At 39.6% G+C, this 15,167-nt stretch overlaps 1 non-coding gene across 1 annotated transcript; it reads left to right on the top strand.

Moving 5' to 3' along the window:
• Positions 1-12,955: 12,955 nt before the first annotated feature.
• LOC112753434 (small nucleolar RNA R71) lies at positions 12,956-13,063 on the top strand. Its single transcript, XR_003177822.1, has one exon. It is a non-coding gene; the product is annotated as a small nucleolar RNA R71 (small nucleolar RNA).
• Positions 13,064-15,167: the final 2,104 nt, after the last annotated feature.

Here is a 15,167-nt window from a genome sequence, read left to right as displayed (position 1 = left end):
AACCCCTTTGTCCTCACAACCGAAAGTGTAACACTTCAATTGCATTCCTAGGGAGAACGACCCGAGATTTCATTACTCTCGGTTTATATGTTTTGTATTTGAAAGATCTAAACTTTGATTGTGGGAGTTAGTTGTTGATTTGGCCTATACTTGCAACGAGACTCTATTTTGTGAAATTCTAGATCAACACTAATTCTCTCTATCAAAGTCCATGAGGGGTGTTGCAGCCACCATATCGAGGGAAAAGCTTTGGCCCGGAAGCTCGTAAGGGCCGGTTACTTTTGGCCCTTGATGATGTCGGACTCCCAAGAATTCGTCAAGAGATGCAATAACTGCCAGGAGAACGCTAACTTTCATAAGACCTCGGCAACCGAGTTAAGTTTGCTAATGGCCTCCCGACCTTTCAGCCAATGGGGCATTGACCTTCTGGGACCTTTCCCGGTAGGCCCTGAACAGGTTAAATACCTTATCGTGGCCATTGATTACTACACAAAGTGGGTCGAAGCGGAGCCACTGGCCAGCATTTCATCAGCAAATTGCCATAAGTTCATGTGGAGACAGGTAATTTTCAGATTCAGAATCCCAGAGTCCATGATATTGGACAATGGGACGCAGTTCATGGACAAGAAGTTTAGGGAGTTTCTTACGGGCCTAGGGATAAAATAGAGGTTCTCGTCAATGGAGAATCCACAGAGCAATGGCCAAGTTGAAGCCATAAATAAAGTCATCCTCCAAGGACTCAAGAAATGACTCGACCAGAAGAAGGGGGTGTGGGCAGACGAACTCGCGTCAGTCCTATGGTCCTATAGAACAACACATCAATCCTCCACCGAGAAAACTCCTTCCTGACTTACCTACGGGGTTGACGCAGTGATCTCCGTAGAGGTCTGGGAGCCGAGTCCACGGCTACTCCTGGGTGCAGTCGAGGAAGCTGTAGAAAAGGACCTGGTCAACGAAACCAGGGAAATGGTGCACTTGTCGGAGACGGAACTAAAGCAAAGAATAGCCCTTCGTTACAACGCCAGAGTGCTAAGGAGGAGTTTTGAGCCAAATGACCTAGTCCTACGACGCAACGACATAGGCCTCCCAACCTCCGGGGAAGGGAAGCTGGCGGCTAATTGAGAAGGCCCATACAGAGTAAGAAAGGTGGTCGGCAACAGGGCTTACAAGTTGGAACGTCTAGACGGGAAAGAGGTACCCCGAACATGGAACGTGGCAAATTTGACAAGGTTCTACCCTAAGAATCCAGGACGACCACCCGTTTTCCTGACTCAGTAACACCCGCTTTACTTTGTGTTGAATTATTTTGTTAACTTTTGTCATTGCTTAACATGTTTCAATTTTTTATTTTATTCTACTGTTATCTCTATTTTTATCTTTATTTGGCTTGTCAACTAACCAATTCGGCGCGATCATAGCCTCACGGGACTGATCACCCCGGGAGCCAATAACACCATGAGCACTACACTAAGCGGCTACAAAAGTAAAAGCCACAATTCGAACTTTTTAATATGAAAGCCACGAATTGGCTTCGCTAATTACCAATGTCAAAACGAAACGGTAAATAGTTTGCTAATTAACAACGTCAAAATGAAACGGTAAATAGTTCGCTAATTGCCAATGTCAAAACAAAATGGTAAATTGTTAGTCAATTACCAATGTCGAACAAAACAATAAACATGTTTACTGGTACACGAAATTGTAATCCTTAACAACGGCACCAAAAAAACTTGGTGCTCGGAACGTAATTCACACACTTTGTCACAACTTCGCACAACTAACCAGCAAGTGCACTGGGTCGTCCAAGTAATAAACCTTACGTGAGTAAGGGTCGATCCCACGGAGATTGTCGGCTTGAAGCAAGCTATGGTCACCTTGTAAATCTCAGTCAGGCGGATTCAAATGGTTATGGAGTTTTAATAATTAAAAGATAAATAAAACATAAAATAGGATAGAGATGCTTATGTAATTCATTGGTGAGAATTTCAGATAAGCGTATAGAGATGCTTTCGTTCCTCCTGAACCTCTGCTTTCCTGCTTTCTTTATCCAATCATTCCTACTCATTTCCATGGCAAGCTTATGCAGGGCATCACCGTTGTCAATGGCTACATCCCGTCCTCTCAGTGAAAATGGTCCAAAATGCGATGTAACCGCACGACTATTCATCTGTCGGTTCTTGATCATACTAGAATAGGATTCAGTCATCCTTTTGCGTCTGTCACTACGCCCAGCACTCGTGAGTTTGAAGCTCGTCACAGCCATCCCTTCCCAGATCCTACTCAGAATACCACAGACAAGGTTTAGACTTTCCAGATCTCAAGAATGGCCGCCAATAATTCTAGCCTATACCACGAAGACTCTGATCTCATGGAATGGAAGGCTCAGTTGTCAGGCGAGGCAACCATGCGTCATGAACCAGGAGGCTAAGAGATATGCACTTAAGCGATTGCAAGTAGAACAGAGGTGGTTGTCAGGCACGCGTTCATGGGTGGGAATGGTGATAAGTGTCACGGATCATCACCTTCCTCAGGTTGAAGAACAAGTGTATATCTTAGATAAGAAATAGGATTGAATTGAATAGAAAAACAATAGTACTTCGCATTAATTCATGAGGAACAACAGAGCTCCACACCTTAATCTATGGTGTGTAGAAACTCTACCGTTGAAAATACATAAGTGATAATGGTCCAGGCATGGCCGAATGGCCAGCCCCCATAAAGGTCTAAGATAGCATAAAACTTATCAAAGATGTTTCAAAAAATCTAAATACAATAGTAAAAAGTCCTATTTATATTAAACTAGTTACTAGGGTTTACAGAAATGAGTAAATGATGCAGAAATCCACTTTCGGGGCCCACTTGGTGTGTGCTTGGGCTGAGCATTGAAGCTTTCACGTGTAGAGGCTTCTCTTGGAGTTGAACGCCAGTTTGTAACATGTTTCTGGCGTTTAACTCCACTTTGCAACCTGTTTCTGGCGTTTAACTCCAGAATAGGGCAGAAAGCTGGCGTTGAATACCAGTTTGCGTTGTCTAAACTCGGGCAAAGTATGAACTATTATATATTGATGGAAAGCCCTGGATGTCTACTTTCCAAAGCAATTGAGAGCGCACCATTTGGAGTTTTGTAGCTCCAGAAAATCCACTTTGAGTGCAGGGAGGTCAGAATCCAATAGCATCTGCAGTCCTTCTTCAACCTCTAAATCTGATTTTTGCTCAAGTCCCTCAATTTCAGCCAGAAAATATCTGAAATCACAGAAAAGCACACAAACTTATAGTAAAGTCCAGAAATGTGATTTTTATTTAAAAACTAATAAAAATATATTAAAAACTAACTAAATCATACTAAAAACTATGTAAAAATAATGCTAAAAAGCGTATAAATTATCCGCTCATCACAACACCAAACTTAAATTGTTGCTTGTTCCCAAGCAACTGAAAATTAAATAGGATAAAAAGAAGAGAATATACTATAAATTTCAAAATATCAATGAAACTTAGCTCCAATCAGATGAGCGGGACTAGTAGCTTTTTGCCTCTTGAATAGTTTTGGCATCTCATTTTATCCCTTGAAGTTCAGAATGATTGGCATCTATGAGAACTCAGAATTCAGATAGTGTTATTGATTCTTCTAGTTCAGTATGTTGATTCTGGAATACAGCTACTTTATGAGTCTTGGCCGTGGCCCTAAGCACTTTGTTTTCCAGTATTACCACCGGATACATAAATGCACAGATACATAACTCGGTGAACCTTTTCAGATTGTGACTCAGCTTTGCTAAAGTCCCCAATTAGAGGTGTCTAGGGTTCTTAAGCACACTCTTTTTTTTTTTGCTTTGGACCTCGACTTTAACCGCTCAGTCTCAAGTTTTCACTTGACACCTTCACGCCATAAGCACATGGTTAGGAACAGCTTGGTTTAGCCGCTTAGACCAAGATTTTATTCCTTTAGGCCCTCCTATCTGTAATACCCGGTCTAACTGAAATTAATTAAATAATAAGTTAAATAGGAGCGAATATGGTTGGAAGATTTGGCAATTGGAATTTGATGATTTAAATATGATATTTGGATTCAGTGAATTTTTCCGAGTCGGAAGACATAGTTTTCTGCGTAAAAGCGCGCAGTGAAATTTTGACCGGCAGTACCGGTTGAGACCTGTCTGGTACTGCAGCTGAGAAAATTGATTATGAGTAAGTAGGATTAAGAAATGAGGAATTATAATTAGGAGAGGTAGAAATATTTGAAGTGCGATTTAGAGCGCTAATCTTAAAGGTTTTGGTCCAAAATTGGGCCAACGGACAAAAATAAGTGAACCGGGCCTAAGTGGGCCCAAGACCCAACATATATAAATATTAGTTATGAGCATTTCAGCTCATTTTGCCCTAAAGAAGGGGTGTTGGGCGCTGAAATTGGGAAGAGAGAAGAGAAGAGAGAAAACCTAACTCTCTTTGATCTTCAAACCACCATAACTTGAGCTACGGAGCTCCGATTGACAAGCCGTTTGCGGCCACGTGTCGCTCTTCTCATCCTCTACAATTCTATCTAAGTTTGGTGGTGAGTATTCCATTCATCTCTGCCCAGTTTTCGAAATTCCTCACTGTTACATATTTTTGGGTAGTTAGTGTTGAAATCTTATGATTTTGGGTGTTTAGGGATACTCCAACATGGATTCTAAGTGGGTTCTATCCCTACTTCATATGGGCTGAGGTAAGAAGTGCTCAAACCCTTGTAATTTGTCATTTTTATGAGCCCTAAGTTGATGTATGTATGTGATATTGGTTATGTTAGTGTATTTGGTGATGTTGGTGCACAATTGGGAGATTGGTATTACTTGAGGAGCTTTGGTAAGGCTTGGAGCTAAGGTTGGTGAAGAATTCCAAAGAAGAGGCTCAATTGGTTTGGCTACAAGAGGTACGGTTTAAGTTTCATTTAAGTACCATGTGTTGTGATGAGAATTCCTAGGCTAGATGCCCCTAGGATTAAGTTTGGATTATGTAAATGGTTGGTGCTAATATGCATAGTTGATATGTAACGTGAATTAATGATTGGGTTGAGAATTGTGTGACCTTGTATGCTTGGTGTATTGAGAATTTGATGTACTGGTTAATGAGTATTGATTTTGTGGTTTATGCATTTAAATTGTGAAAATTGGGCCGGAGGCCGTGAATTTTGGGCCGGAGGCCAGAAAGAGGTAAGAAAGGTAAGTCGATGTGTGCATTGTATGATGGCACAAGTGATTGAATGAATTTCAGATAATGAATATATGAATGATTAGGTTGGTTATTGAATAATAAGGTTTGAGAAGTTGAAGTGTGGAATTTGGTAATTTTGGGTGAATTTATGTAGATGAGGTATGTTTGGTTCGGTTGAGATATATTATGTGATCATATATGTGATTATGATTATTGATGCCTTGATGGTATGATGATGCATTAGAGATATGTATGTTGTGATATATACTTGGGGAATGATTAAGGTTGATTTGTGGGTGAAATTACGTGATAGTGAGTATGATATTGATTATGTATAATGATGGTTGATTGGAAATGGTATTATTGGAAATTGAGATGAGGAAGGATGTATGACATGATATTGTGTTTGTCCTTTAGCCATTTGATTGAGAAGTGTTAAAATGGTTGGATGTGGTTTTGGGAATTTTTGGTAAAGTGTCAATGTGTGAGTTGAGGATGGCTTGATGTGAATTTTGGTACATTTTGATTGATTTCAAAAAGGGTTGAAATTGGCATGTTTTGGTTGATTTTGAAAAGAGTTGAAAATTGCTTGTTTTGAAAATGGCACCTTGTGGTTTTGTATGAAAACATAGTTTTTGGGCACACTTTGACGGGACATAACTTGGACTACGAATCTCTGTTTTGTGCTAAATCTGTTTAGAAATGAAATTGGATCCGGGACGTCCATGCCGTTTGAAGAACGGGTGAAAAATGATTTAAAATGAGAAATTTATGTCCGTCGGAAGATTGGGGGTTGAATCTGTAAATTCTGCAGCTTTTAACTTAGAAAATTTTTAGCAGAATGACCCTCCACGCGTAGGCGCACTTGGCGCATACGCGTCGTTTTTCAAAAAGGCACCATCCACGCGTGCGCGTGGTGTGCGCGTGCGCGTCGATGCGCTACACCCAATGCCCAGCTATTTTCCAGAGAGTTGTGCCAGTTTTGTGCATGGGCGCAAGAGCACCCACGTGTACGCGTGGCTGACGCTTGCGCGCCGTTTGGATATTTTTCAACCCGCGCGTTCGCGCGTATGACATTTGCGCGTCGATGAGTTTTTGGCCATCCGCGCGTGCGCGTGGAGTGCGCGTACGCGTGGCCCTGTTTTCATGCCAAAGATGGTTTTTGAATTTTTAAAGCCAAATCTCATACTTCTAAGCCTCCAATCTCATCCCTTAGGTATTAAATCATTATGATATGCCTAGCAATGAGGAAGGAACTAGGGGATGTGGTAACTTGCAAGTGAAGCAAGGGAAAAGGTTATGATCAATGATGATCAGATATGATTATATGAGATATGGAAGGTGACGGTGGAAGTACCGTGTAAGCCATGAGCCGAAAGGCTATAATTATTGATAAATAGTCGGTTCTTGATTGAACCATGGGCCGGATGGCTGAGTTATTGCCGGGTTACGGCAAGGCCATTATTGTTTATGGCTGAGTATAAATGCCTATATGATTAATAAATGAATGTGTTACATGGATAACAATGAAAAAGGTTGAAATGTGATGTGTGACCCCGGGTAGTAGGCAGTGGCGTTGTCCACTTGCTCCGGGTATGAGACGGGAAAGGATGTTTATGATAAATGAGTTTAATTATGGAGTCTTGAACACATGTGTATTTGTGATACCTGGGTAGTAGTAAGGTGGTGGTTCCTCCCGCTTGCTCCAGGTTAATGTTTGAGATTTGATAACAGTGATGATTGCTTCTAAACTGAACGAATGTATGTTTTGAGATCCTGGGTAGTAGCAAGGGTTGTGGTTCGTCTCACTTGCTCCAGGACAGAGATTGAGACCCTGGGTAGTAGCAAGGGTTGTGGTTCGTCCCACTTGCTCCAGGTCAGAGATTGTGACGCCTGGGTAGTAGCGGCAGTAGTGGTGAATCCACTCGCTCCAGGTTGAGCTTGTAAACACCCGCCTGGGTAGTAGCCGCAGTAGTGGTTATTCCACTGGCTCTGGGTTGAGCGGGTAGTAGCAAGGGGATTGTAGCTCAAACCTACTTGCTCCGCAATGGGTGTTTCTGTCCAATGGTTAGCTACCAGGACATGTCTGGTTGGCTATATAACCGACAGATGATATCATCAGCCATAGGGCAGGCATTCATCATTTGCATATGTTTGAATTGTTTGGGTTTGCCATTTGTTTTGGATTTCTACATCATATATGCCATGTTACCTGACTATATGCTACTTGTTCTACTTGTACCATATTTGTGTATTACTTGCCTGTTTTGCTTGTGTTTGTACAACTGAGAGGCCCCTCATACTGGTGTCAGTGGGTGTGAGGGCTGTTCTTGATGGGATGAATTGATGATGCGATTGCATGATGATGATGATTATTGAATGAGATAACTGGAGCTTCCTGGGTAGACACAGTGATGTGGTTTCACTAGCTCCAGGCGAGTGTATGATGTATTGATATAGAATTGCTGAGGCAGAACAACTGGTGATGATTTTGCTTATAATTCTGAGTCTGATTTGTGGAAGAGTCAGCGAGTTGGGAAACATGTGAAACATGAATTGAATTTAGCACTCCCTTATGATAGTTGCCTATTCATGGATTAGCGAGAACCTAGGATGAATAATTGGTGAAGAAGTTTAGGATGCTTAGTGAGTTTTTATTGCAGTACATTGAATTTATTTGGCACTTTTACCGTACTGGGAACCCATGGGCCCGGGGTTCTCATTCCGTATATATCTCTTGTTTTTCAGATACAGGTCCAGGTGCTCAGAAGTGAGCTGTGGTTCGTCTGAGAGACGGCGAAGATATTTATTTTCTCTACTTTGTGTTTTGCTTAGAATCTCTCCACCTTTGTTTTGAAAAGATTATATTATGTATTGAACTCTTTTGGAACTTGCCTATAGAGGCTCTTATGTTTCCTTTGGGAGAGATTAGGATACACTGTTGTCATCTACTTTCATACTGTACCCTAGCCGGCCTAAACTTCGCGGGTCGCGACTAGTGGCTATTTACTTATGCTATAAATATCTATCTGTTATCTATCTCTTAATCTCCTTTATGCCTTGTCCATATATCGCGTTCGGCTTAGCAGTTTAACTTTGCGTTGTCAAAACGTGAGTGATACGTCTTCGCGATTTTATTTCTACTCTTTTCAGGCTTCTCGATTAATACTCCTTTCGAAAATTACCTATATTTATATATTAAAAATCCACCTGAGAGTCGTACCACCGTAATATCATTGACTTATGACTCGAGCATAAGGATTTGAATATTAGGGTGTTACATAATATTACGGTGGTTAAAGTCAAATGATATTACGGTGATAAGCATAAGGATTTGAATATTAGGGTGTTACATAATATCATTTGACTTTAACTTTTTTTGCTTTGGACCTCGACTTTAACCGCTCAGTCTCAAGTTTTCACTTGACACCTTCACGCCATAAGCACATGGTTAGGGACAGCTTGGTTTAGCCGCTTAGACCAAGATTTTATTCCTTTTGGCCCTCCTATCCACTGATGCTCAAAGCCTTGGATCCTTTTTATTACCCTTGCATTTTGGTTTTAAGGGCTATTGGCTTTTTCTGCTTGCTTTTTCTGCTTGCTTTTTCTTTTTCTTTCTCTCTTTTTTTTCGCCATTTTTTTTTTGCAAGCTTTTTATTCACTGCTTTTTCTTGCTTCAAGAATCAATTTTATGATTTTTCAGATTATCAAATAACATTTCTCATTTTTCATCATTCTTTCAAGAGCCAACATATTTAACATTCATAAACAACAATTTCAAAAGACATATGCACTGTTCAAGCATTCATTCAGAAAACAAAAAGTATTGTCACCACATCAAAATAATTAAACTAGTTTCAAGGATGAATTCAAAACCATGTACTTCTTGTTCTTTTGTAATTAAAACAGTTTTCATTTAAGAGAGGTGATGGAGTCATAGGACATTCATAGCTTTAAGACATAGACACTTAAACACTAATGATCATATAGTAAAGATACAAACATAAATAAAACATAAAGCATAATAAACGAAAAACAGGAAATTAAGAACAAGGAGATTAAGGAACGGGTCCACCTTAGTGAGGGTGGCGTCTTCCTCTTCTTGAAGAACCAATGGTGCTTTTGAGCTCCTCTATGTCTCTTTCTTGTCTTTCTTGCTCCTCCCTCATAGCTCTTTGATTTTCTCTAATCTCATGGAGGAGGATGGAGTGCTCTTGGTGCTCCATTCTTAGTTGTCCCATGTTGGAGCTTAATTCTCCTAGGAAAGTGTTGATTTTCTCCCAATAGTTTTGTAGAGGGAAGTGCATCCCTTGAGGTATCTTAGGGATTTCATGGTGAGGAATTTCCTCATGCTCTTGTTGAAGTCCATGATCTCTTGTTTGCTCCATCCTTTTCTTAGTGATGGGCTTATCCTCTTCAATGAGGATGTCTCCCTCTATGTCAATTTCAGCCGAATTGCAAAGGTGGCAAATGAGGTGAGGAAAGGCTAACCTTGCCAAAGTGGAGGACTTGTCAGCCACCTTGTAGAGCTCTTGAGGTATAATCTCATGAACTTCTACTTCCTCCCCAATCATGATACTATGGATCATGATCGCCCGGTCTATAGTAACTTCAGACCAGTTGCTAGTAGGAATGATTGAGCGTTGAATAAACTCCAACCATCCTCTAGCTACAGGCTTAAGGTCCAGTCTTCTCAATTGAACCAGCTTGCCTCTTGAGTCAACCTTTCATTGAGCTCCTTCTACACATATGTCCATGAGGACTTGGTCCAACCTTTGATTAAAGTTGACCCTTCTAGTGTAGGAGCGTGCGTTTTCTTCCATCATTGGCAAGTTGAACGCCAGCCTTACATTTTTCGGACTGAAATCTAAGTATTTCCCCCAAACCATGGTGAGCCAATGCTTTGGATTTGGGTTCACACTTTGATCATGGTTCCTAGTGATCCATGCGTTTGCATAGAACTCTTGAACCATTAAGATCCCGACTTGTTGAATGGGGTTGGTGAGAACTTCCCAACCTCTTCTTCGGATCTCATGTCGGATCTCCGAATACTCATTCTTTTTGAGCTTGAAAGGAACATCAGGGATCACTTTCTTCTTGGCCACAAATTCATAGAAGTGGTCTTGATGGACCTTTGAGATGAATCTCTCCATCTCCCATGACTCAGAGGTAGAAGCAATTCCCTTCCCTTTCCTCTTTCTTGAGGATTCTCTGGCCTTAGGTGCCATTGATGGTTATGGAAAAACAAAAAGCAATGCTTTTTACCACACCAAACTTAAAATATTTTCTCGTCCCCGAGCAAAAGAATAAGGAAAGAAAGAGAAGAAGAAGAAGAATGGAGGAGAGGGAGAGAGGTGTGTATTCGGCCAAGGGGGAGAAGAAAGGGTTGTGTTGTGTGAAAATGAGGAAGGAATGAGGGGTTTATATAGGGGTGGGGGGAGGTTTAGGGTTCGGCCATTAGGGTTGGGTTTGGGAGGGAAAAGAGTTTGAATTTTGGAGGTAGGTGGGGTTTATGGGGAAGAGTGATTGAGGCGATTGGTGAAGGGTATTTGGGGAAGAGAGTTATGAAAAGGTGTGAAGAGGAGAGAAGAAGTGGTGGGGATCCTGTGGGGTCCACAGATCCAGTGGGGGCAAGGACTTAACATCCCTGCTCCAATTAGGCGTGTAAAACGCCCTTGCTGTGCAATCCTGGCGTTTAACACCAGACTGCTGCTTGTTTCTGGCGTTAAACGCCCAAATGTAGCCTGTTTCTGGCGTTTAACGCCAGGTAGATGCTTGTTTCTGGCGTTAAACGCCAGCTTGGTGCTTGTTTCTGGCGTTAAACGCCAGACAGATGCTTGTTTCTGGCGTTTAAACGCCAGAATGTTCCTCCTCTAGGGTGTGCTATTTTTAATGCTGTTTTTCATTCTATTTTTTATTTTTCAGTAGTTTTTGTGACTCCACATGATCATCAACCTAATAAAACACAAAATAACAAAAAGAAAATAAAATAGATATGATTAAATAACATTGGGTTGCCTCCCAACAAGCGCTTCTTTAATGTCAATAGCTTGACAGTGAGCTCTCATGGAGCCTCACGGATAATCAGAGCAAGGTTGGAACCTCCCAACACCAAACTTAGAATTTGAATGTGGGGGTTCAACACCAAACTTAGAGTTTGGTTGTGGCCTCCCAACACCAAACTTAGAATTTGACTGTGGGGGCTTTGGTTGACTCTGCAGTGAGAGAAGCTTTTCATGCTTCCTCTCCATGGTTACAGAAGGAGATCCTTGAGTTTTAAACACAAGGTTGTCCTCATTCAGTTGGAGAACCAACTCTCCTCTGTCCACATCAATCACAGCTCTTGCTGTGGCTAGGAAGGGTCTTCCAAGGATGATGGATTCATCCTCATCCTTCCCAGTGTCTAGGATTATGAAATCAGCAGGGATGTAAAGGCCTTCAACCTTTACTAACACGTCCTCTACTTGTCCATAAGCCTGTTTTCTTGAGTTGTCTGCCATCTCTAAAGAGATTCTGGCAGCTTGCACCTCAAAGATCCCAAGTTTCTCTATTACAGAGAGTGGCATTAAGTTTATTCCTGACCCCAGGTCACACAGAGCCTTCTCAAAGGTCATGGTGCCTATGTTATAGGATATTAAGAATTTACCAAGATCCTGTTTCTTTTGAGGTAATTTCTGCCTATCCAATGCATTTAGTTCATTCGTGAGCAAGGGAGGTTCATCTTCCCAAGTCTCATTACCAAATAATTTGGCATTCAGCTTCATGATTGCACCAAGGTATTGAGCAACTTACTCTTCAACAATGTCTTCATCTTCTTCAGAAGATGAATAGTCATCAGAGCTCATGAATGGTAAAAGGAGGTTCAATGGAATCTCTATGGTCTCTAGATGAGCCTCAGATTCCTCTGGTTCCTCAAAGAGAAACTCCTTATTGGTCACTGAGCGTCCCAGGAGGTCTTCCTCACTAGGATTCACGCCCTCCTCCTCCTCTTTGGGTTCGGCCACACCATGTAGGGCTATGGCCTTGTACTCTCTTTTTGGATTTTCTTCTGTATTGCTTGGGAGAGTACTAGGAGGGGTTTCAGTGACCCTTTTACTCAGTGGCCCACTTGTGCCTCCAAATTCCTAATGGAGGACCTTGTTTCATTCATGAAACTTAAAGTGGCCTTAGATAGATCAGAGACTATATTTGCTAAGCTAGATGGATTCTGCTCAGAATTCTCTGTCTGTTGCTGAGTGGATGATGGAAAAGGCTTGCTATTGCTAAACCTGTTTCTTCCACCATTATTAAAGCCTTGTTGAGGCTTTTGTTGATCCTTCCATGAGAAATTTGGGTGATTTCTCCATGAGGGATTATAGGTATTTCCATAGGGTTCCCCCATGTAATTCACCTCTACTATTGCAGGGTTCTCAGGATCATATGCTTCTTCTTCAGAAGATGCCTCTTGAGTACTGTTGGATGCAGCTTGCATTCCATTCAGACTCTGAGAAATCATATTGACTTGCTGAGTCAATATTTTGTTCTGAGCCAATATGGCATTCAGAGCATCAATTTCAAGAACTCCCTTCCTCTGAGGCGTCCCATTACTCACAGGATTCCTTTCAGAAGTGTACATGAACTGGTTATTTGCAACCATGTCAATGAGTTCCTGAGCTTCTGCCGGCGTTTTCTTTAGGTGAATAGATCCACCTACAGAGTGGTCCAATGACATCTTTGATAATTCAGACAGACCATCATAGAATATATCCAGGATGGTCCATTCTGAAAGCATGTCAGAAGGACACTTCTTGGTCAGTTCCTTGTATCTCTCCCAAGCTTCATAGAGGGATTCACCTTCTTTCTGTTTGAAGGTTTGAACATCCACTCTAAGCTTGCTAAGCTTTTGAGGAGGAAAGAACTTGGCTAAGAAAGCCGTGACCAGCTTATCCCAAGAGTTCAGGCTATCTTTAGGTAGAGAGTCCAACAATATTCTAGCTCTGTCTCTTACAGCAAATGGGAAAAGCATGAGCCTGTAGACTTCGGAATCAACCCCATTGGTCTTAACAGTATCACAGATCTGCAAGAATTCAGTTAAGAACTGAAAAGGATCTTCTAACGGAAGTCCATGAAACTTGTAGTTCTGTTGCATCAAAGAAACTAATTGAGGTTTAAGCTCAAAATTGTTTGCTCCAATAGCAGGGATTGAGATGCTTCTTCCATGTAAGTTGGAATTTGGTGCAGTAAAGTTACCAAGCATCTTTCTTTCATTGTTATTATTTTCGGCCATGTCTCCTTCTTTTTCAAAAATTTCTGTCAGATTTTCTCCAGAGAGTTGTGCTTTAGCTTCCCTTAGCTTCCTCTTCAGAGTCCTTTCAGGTTCCGGATCAGCTTCAACAAGAATGTTCTTATCCTTGCTCCTGCTCATGTGAAAAATAAAAGAACACAAAAGAAAGTATGGAATCCTCTATGTCATAGTATAGAGATTCCTTATGTAAGTATAAGAAGAGAAGAATAGAGGAAGGAAAAGATAAGAATCCAAACACAGGGGAGAGGAATGGGTTTGAATTCTTGAGTGAAAGAGGGGTGTTAGTAAATGAATAAATAAACAGAAGGGGATGAGAGATGAGAGAATTCGAAAATTAAACAAAATTAAAATAAAAGTATTTTTGTTTTTAATTTAAAATTAAAGTTGAAATTCAAAAATAAAAAAACAAAAATTGAAATTAAATTAAAATTTAATTCAATTAGTTAATTAAAAAAGAATTTTGAAAAAGAGAAAGGTGATTTTCGAAAATCAGAGAGAGAATTAGTTAGGTAGTTTTGAAAAAGATATGATTGAAATAGTAAACTTTTAAAATCAAACAAAAAGTCAAGTAGTTAATTGAAAAAGATTTGAAAATCAATTTTTGAAAAGATAAGAAGTTAGAAAAGATTTTGAAATTGATTTTGAAAAAGATGTGATTGAAACTTATTTTGAAAAAGATTTGAAAAAGAAATTTAAAAAGATTTGATTTTGAAAATTAAAGTTGATTACTTGACTATCAAGAAACTAAAAAGATATTATTCTAGAGTTTAAAGATTGAACCTTTCTTAATAGGCAAGTAACAAACTTTAAAATTTTTGAATCAATCACATTAATTGTTAATAAAGAATTTGAAAATATGAAACAAAATAAGAAAAAGATTTTTGAAAATCAATTTTTAAAGTTTTCAAAAATAAAATAAAAAAATGAAAATGATTTGATTTTTGAAAAAGATTTGAAAAAGATAGAATTTTTAAATTGAAAATTTGATTTGACTCATAAGAAACAATTAAATTTAAAAACTTTTTGACTGAATCAAACCAAATTTTCAAAAATTTATGAGAGAATAAAGGAAAGATATTTTTTTATTTTTGAATTTTTAATGAAGAAAGAGAAAAACATCAAAAAGACTCAATACATGAAAATTTTGGATCAAAACAAATGATGCATGCAAGAACACTATGAATGTTAAGATGAACACCAAAAACACTTTGAATGTCAAGATGAACACCAAAAACTTATTTTTGAAAATTTTCAAGAAAAGAAAACATGCAAGACACCAAACTTAGAAATTTTTAATTTTTAGACACTATGAATGCAAGAATGCATATGAAAAACAAGAAAAGACACAAAACATAAAAATGCAAAGATCAAACAAAGCAAATCATCAAGAACAACTTGAAGATTATGAAGAACACCATGCATGAGTTTTCGAAAATTTTAATGAAATTAAAAAGATGCAATTGACACCAAACTTAAAAATTGACACAAGACTCAAACAAGAAACATAAAATATTTTTGGTTTTATGATTTTATTAAAATTTTTGGTATTTTTCGAAAATTATTTTGAAAAGGAAAATAAGGATTTCAAAATTTTTAATATGAATTTCAGGAATCTTGCAATGTTAGTCTAAAGCTCCAATCCAGGAATTAGACATGGCTTACTAGCCAACCAAGCTTTCAGTGAAAGCTCCGG

Source organism: Arachis hypogaea, chromosome 15, assembly GCF_003086295.3.
Source record: "Arachis hypogaea cultivar Tifrunner chromosome 15, arahy.Tifrunner.gnm2.J5K5, whole genome shotgun sequence".
Classification (NCBI taxonomy): Eukaryota; Viridiplantae; Streptophyta; class Magnoliopsida; order Fabales; family Fabaceae; genus Arachis; species Arachis hypogaea.
The sequence above is the reverse complement of the archived record's forward strand: the minus strand, read 5'-3'. Positions and strand labels throughout refer to the sequence as shown.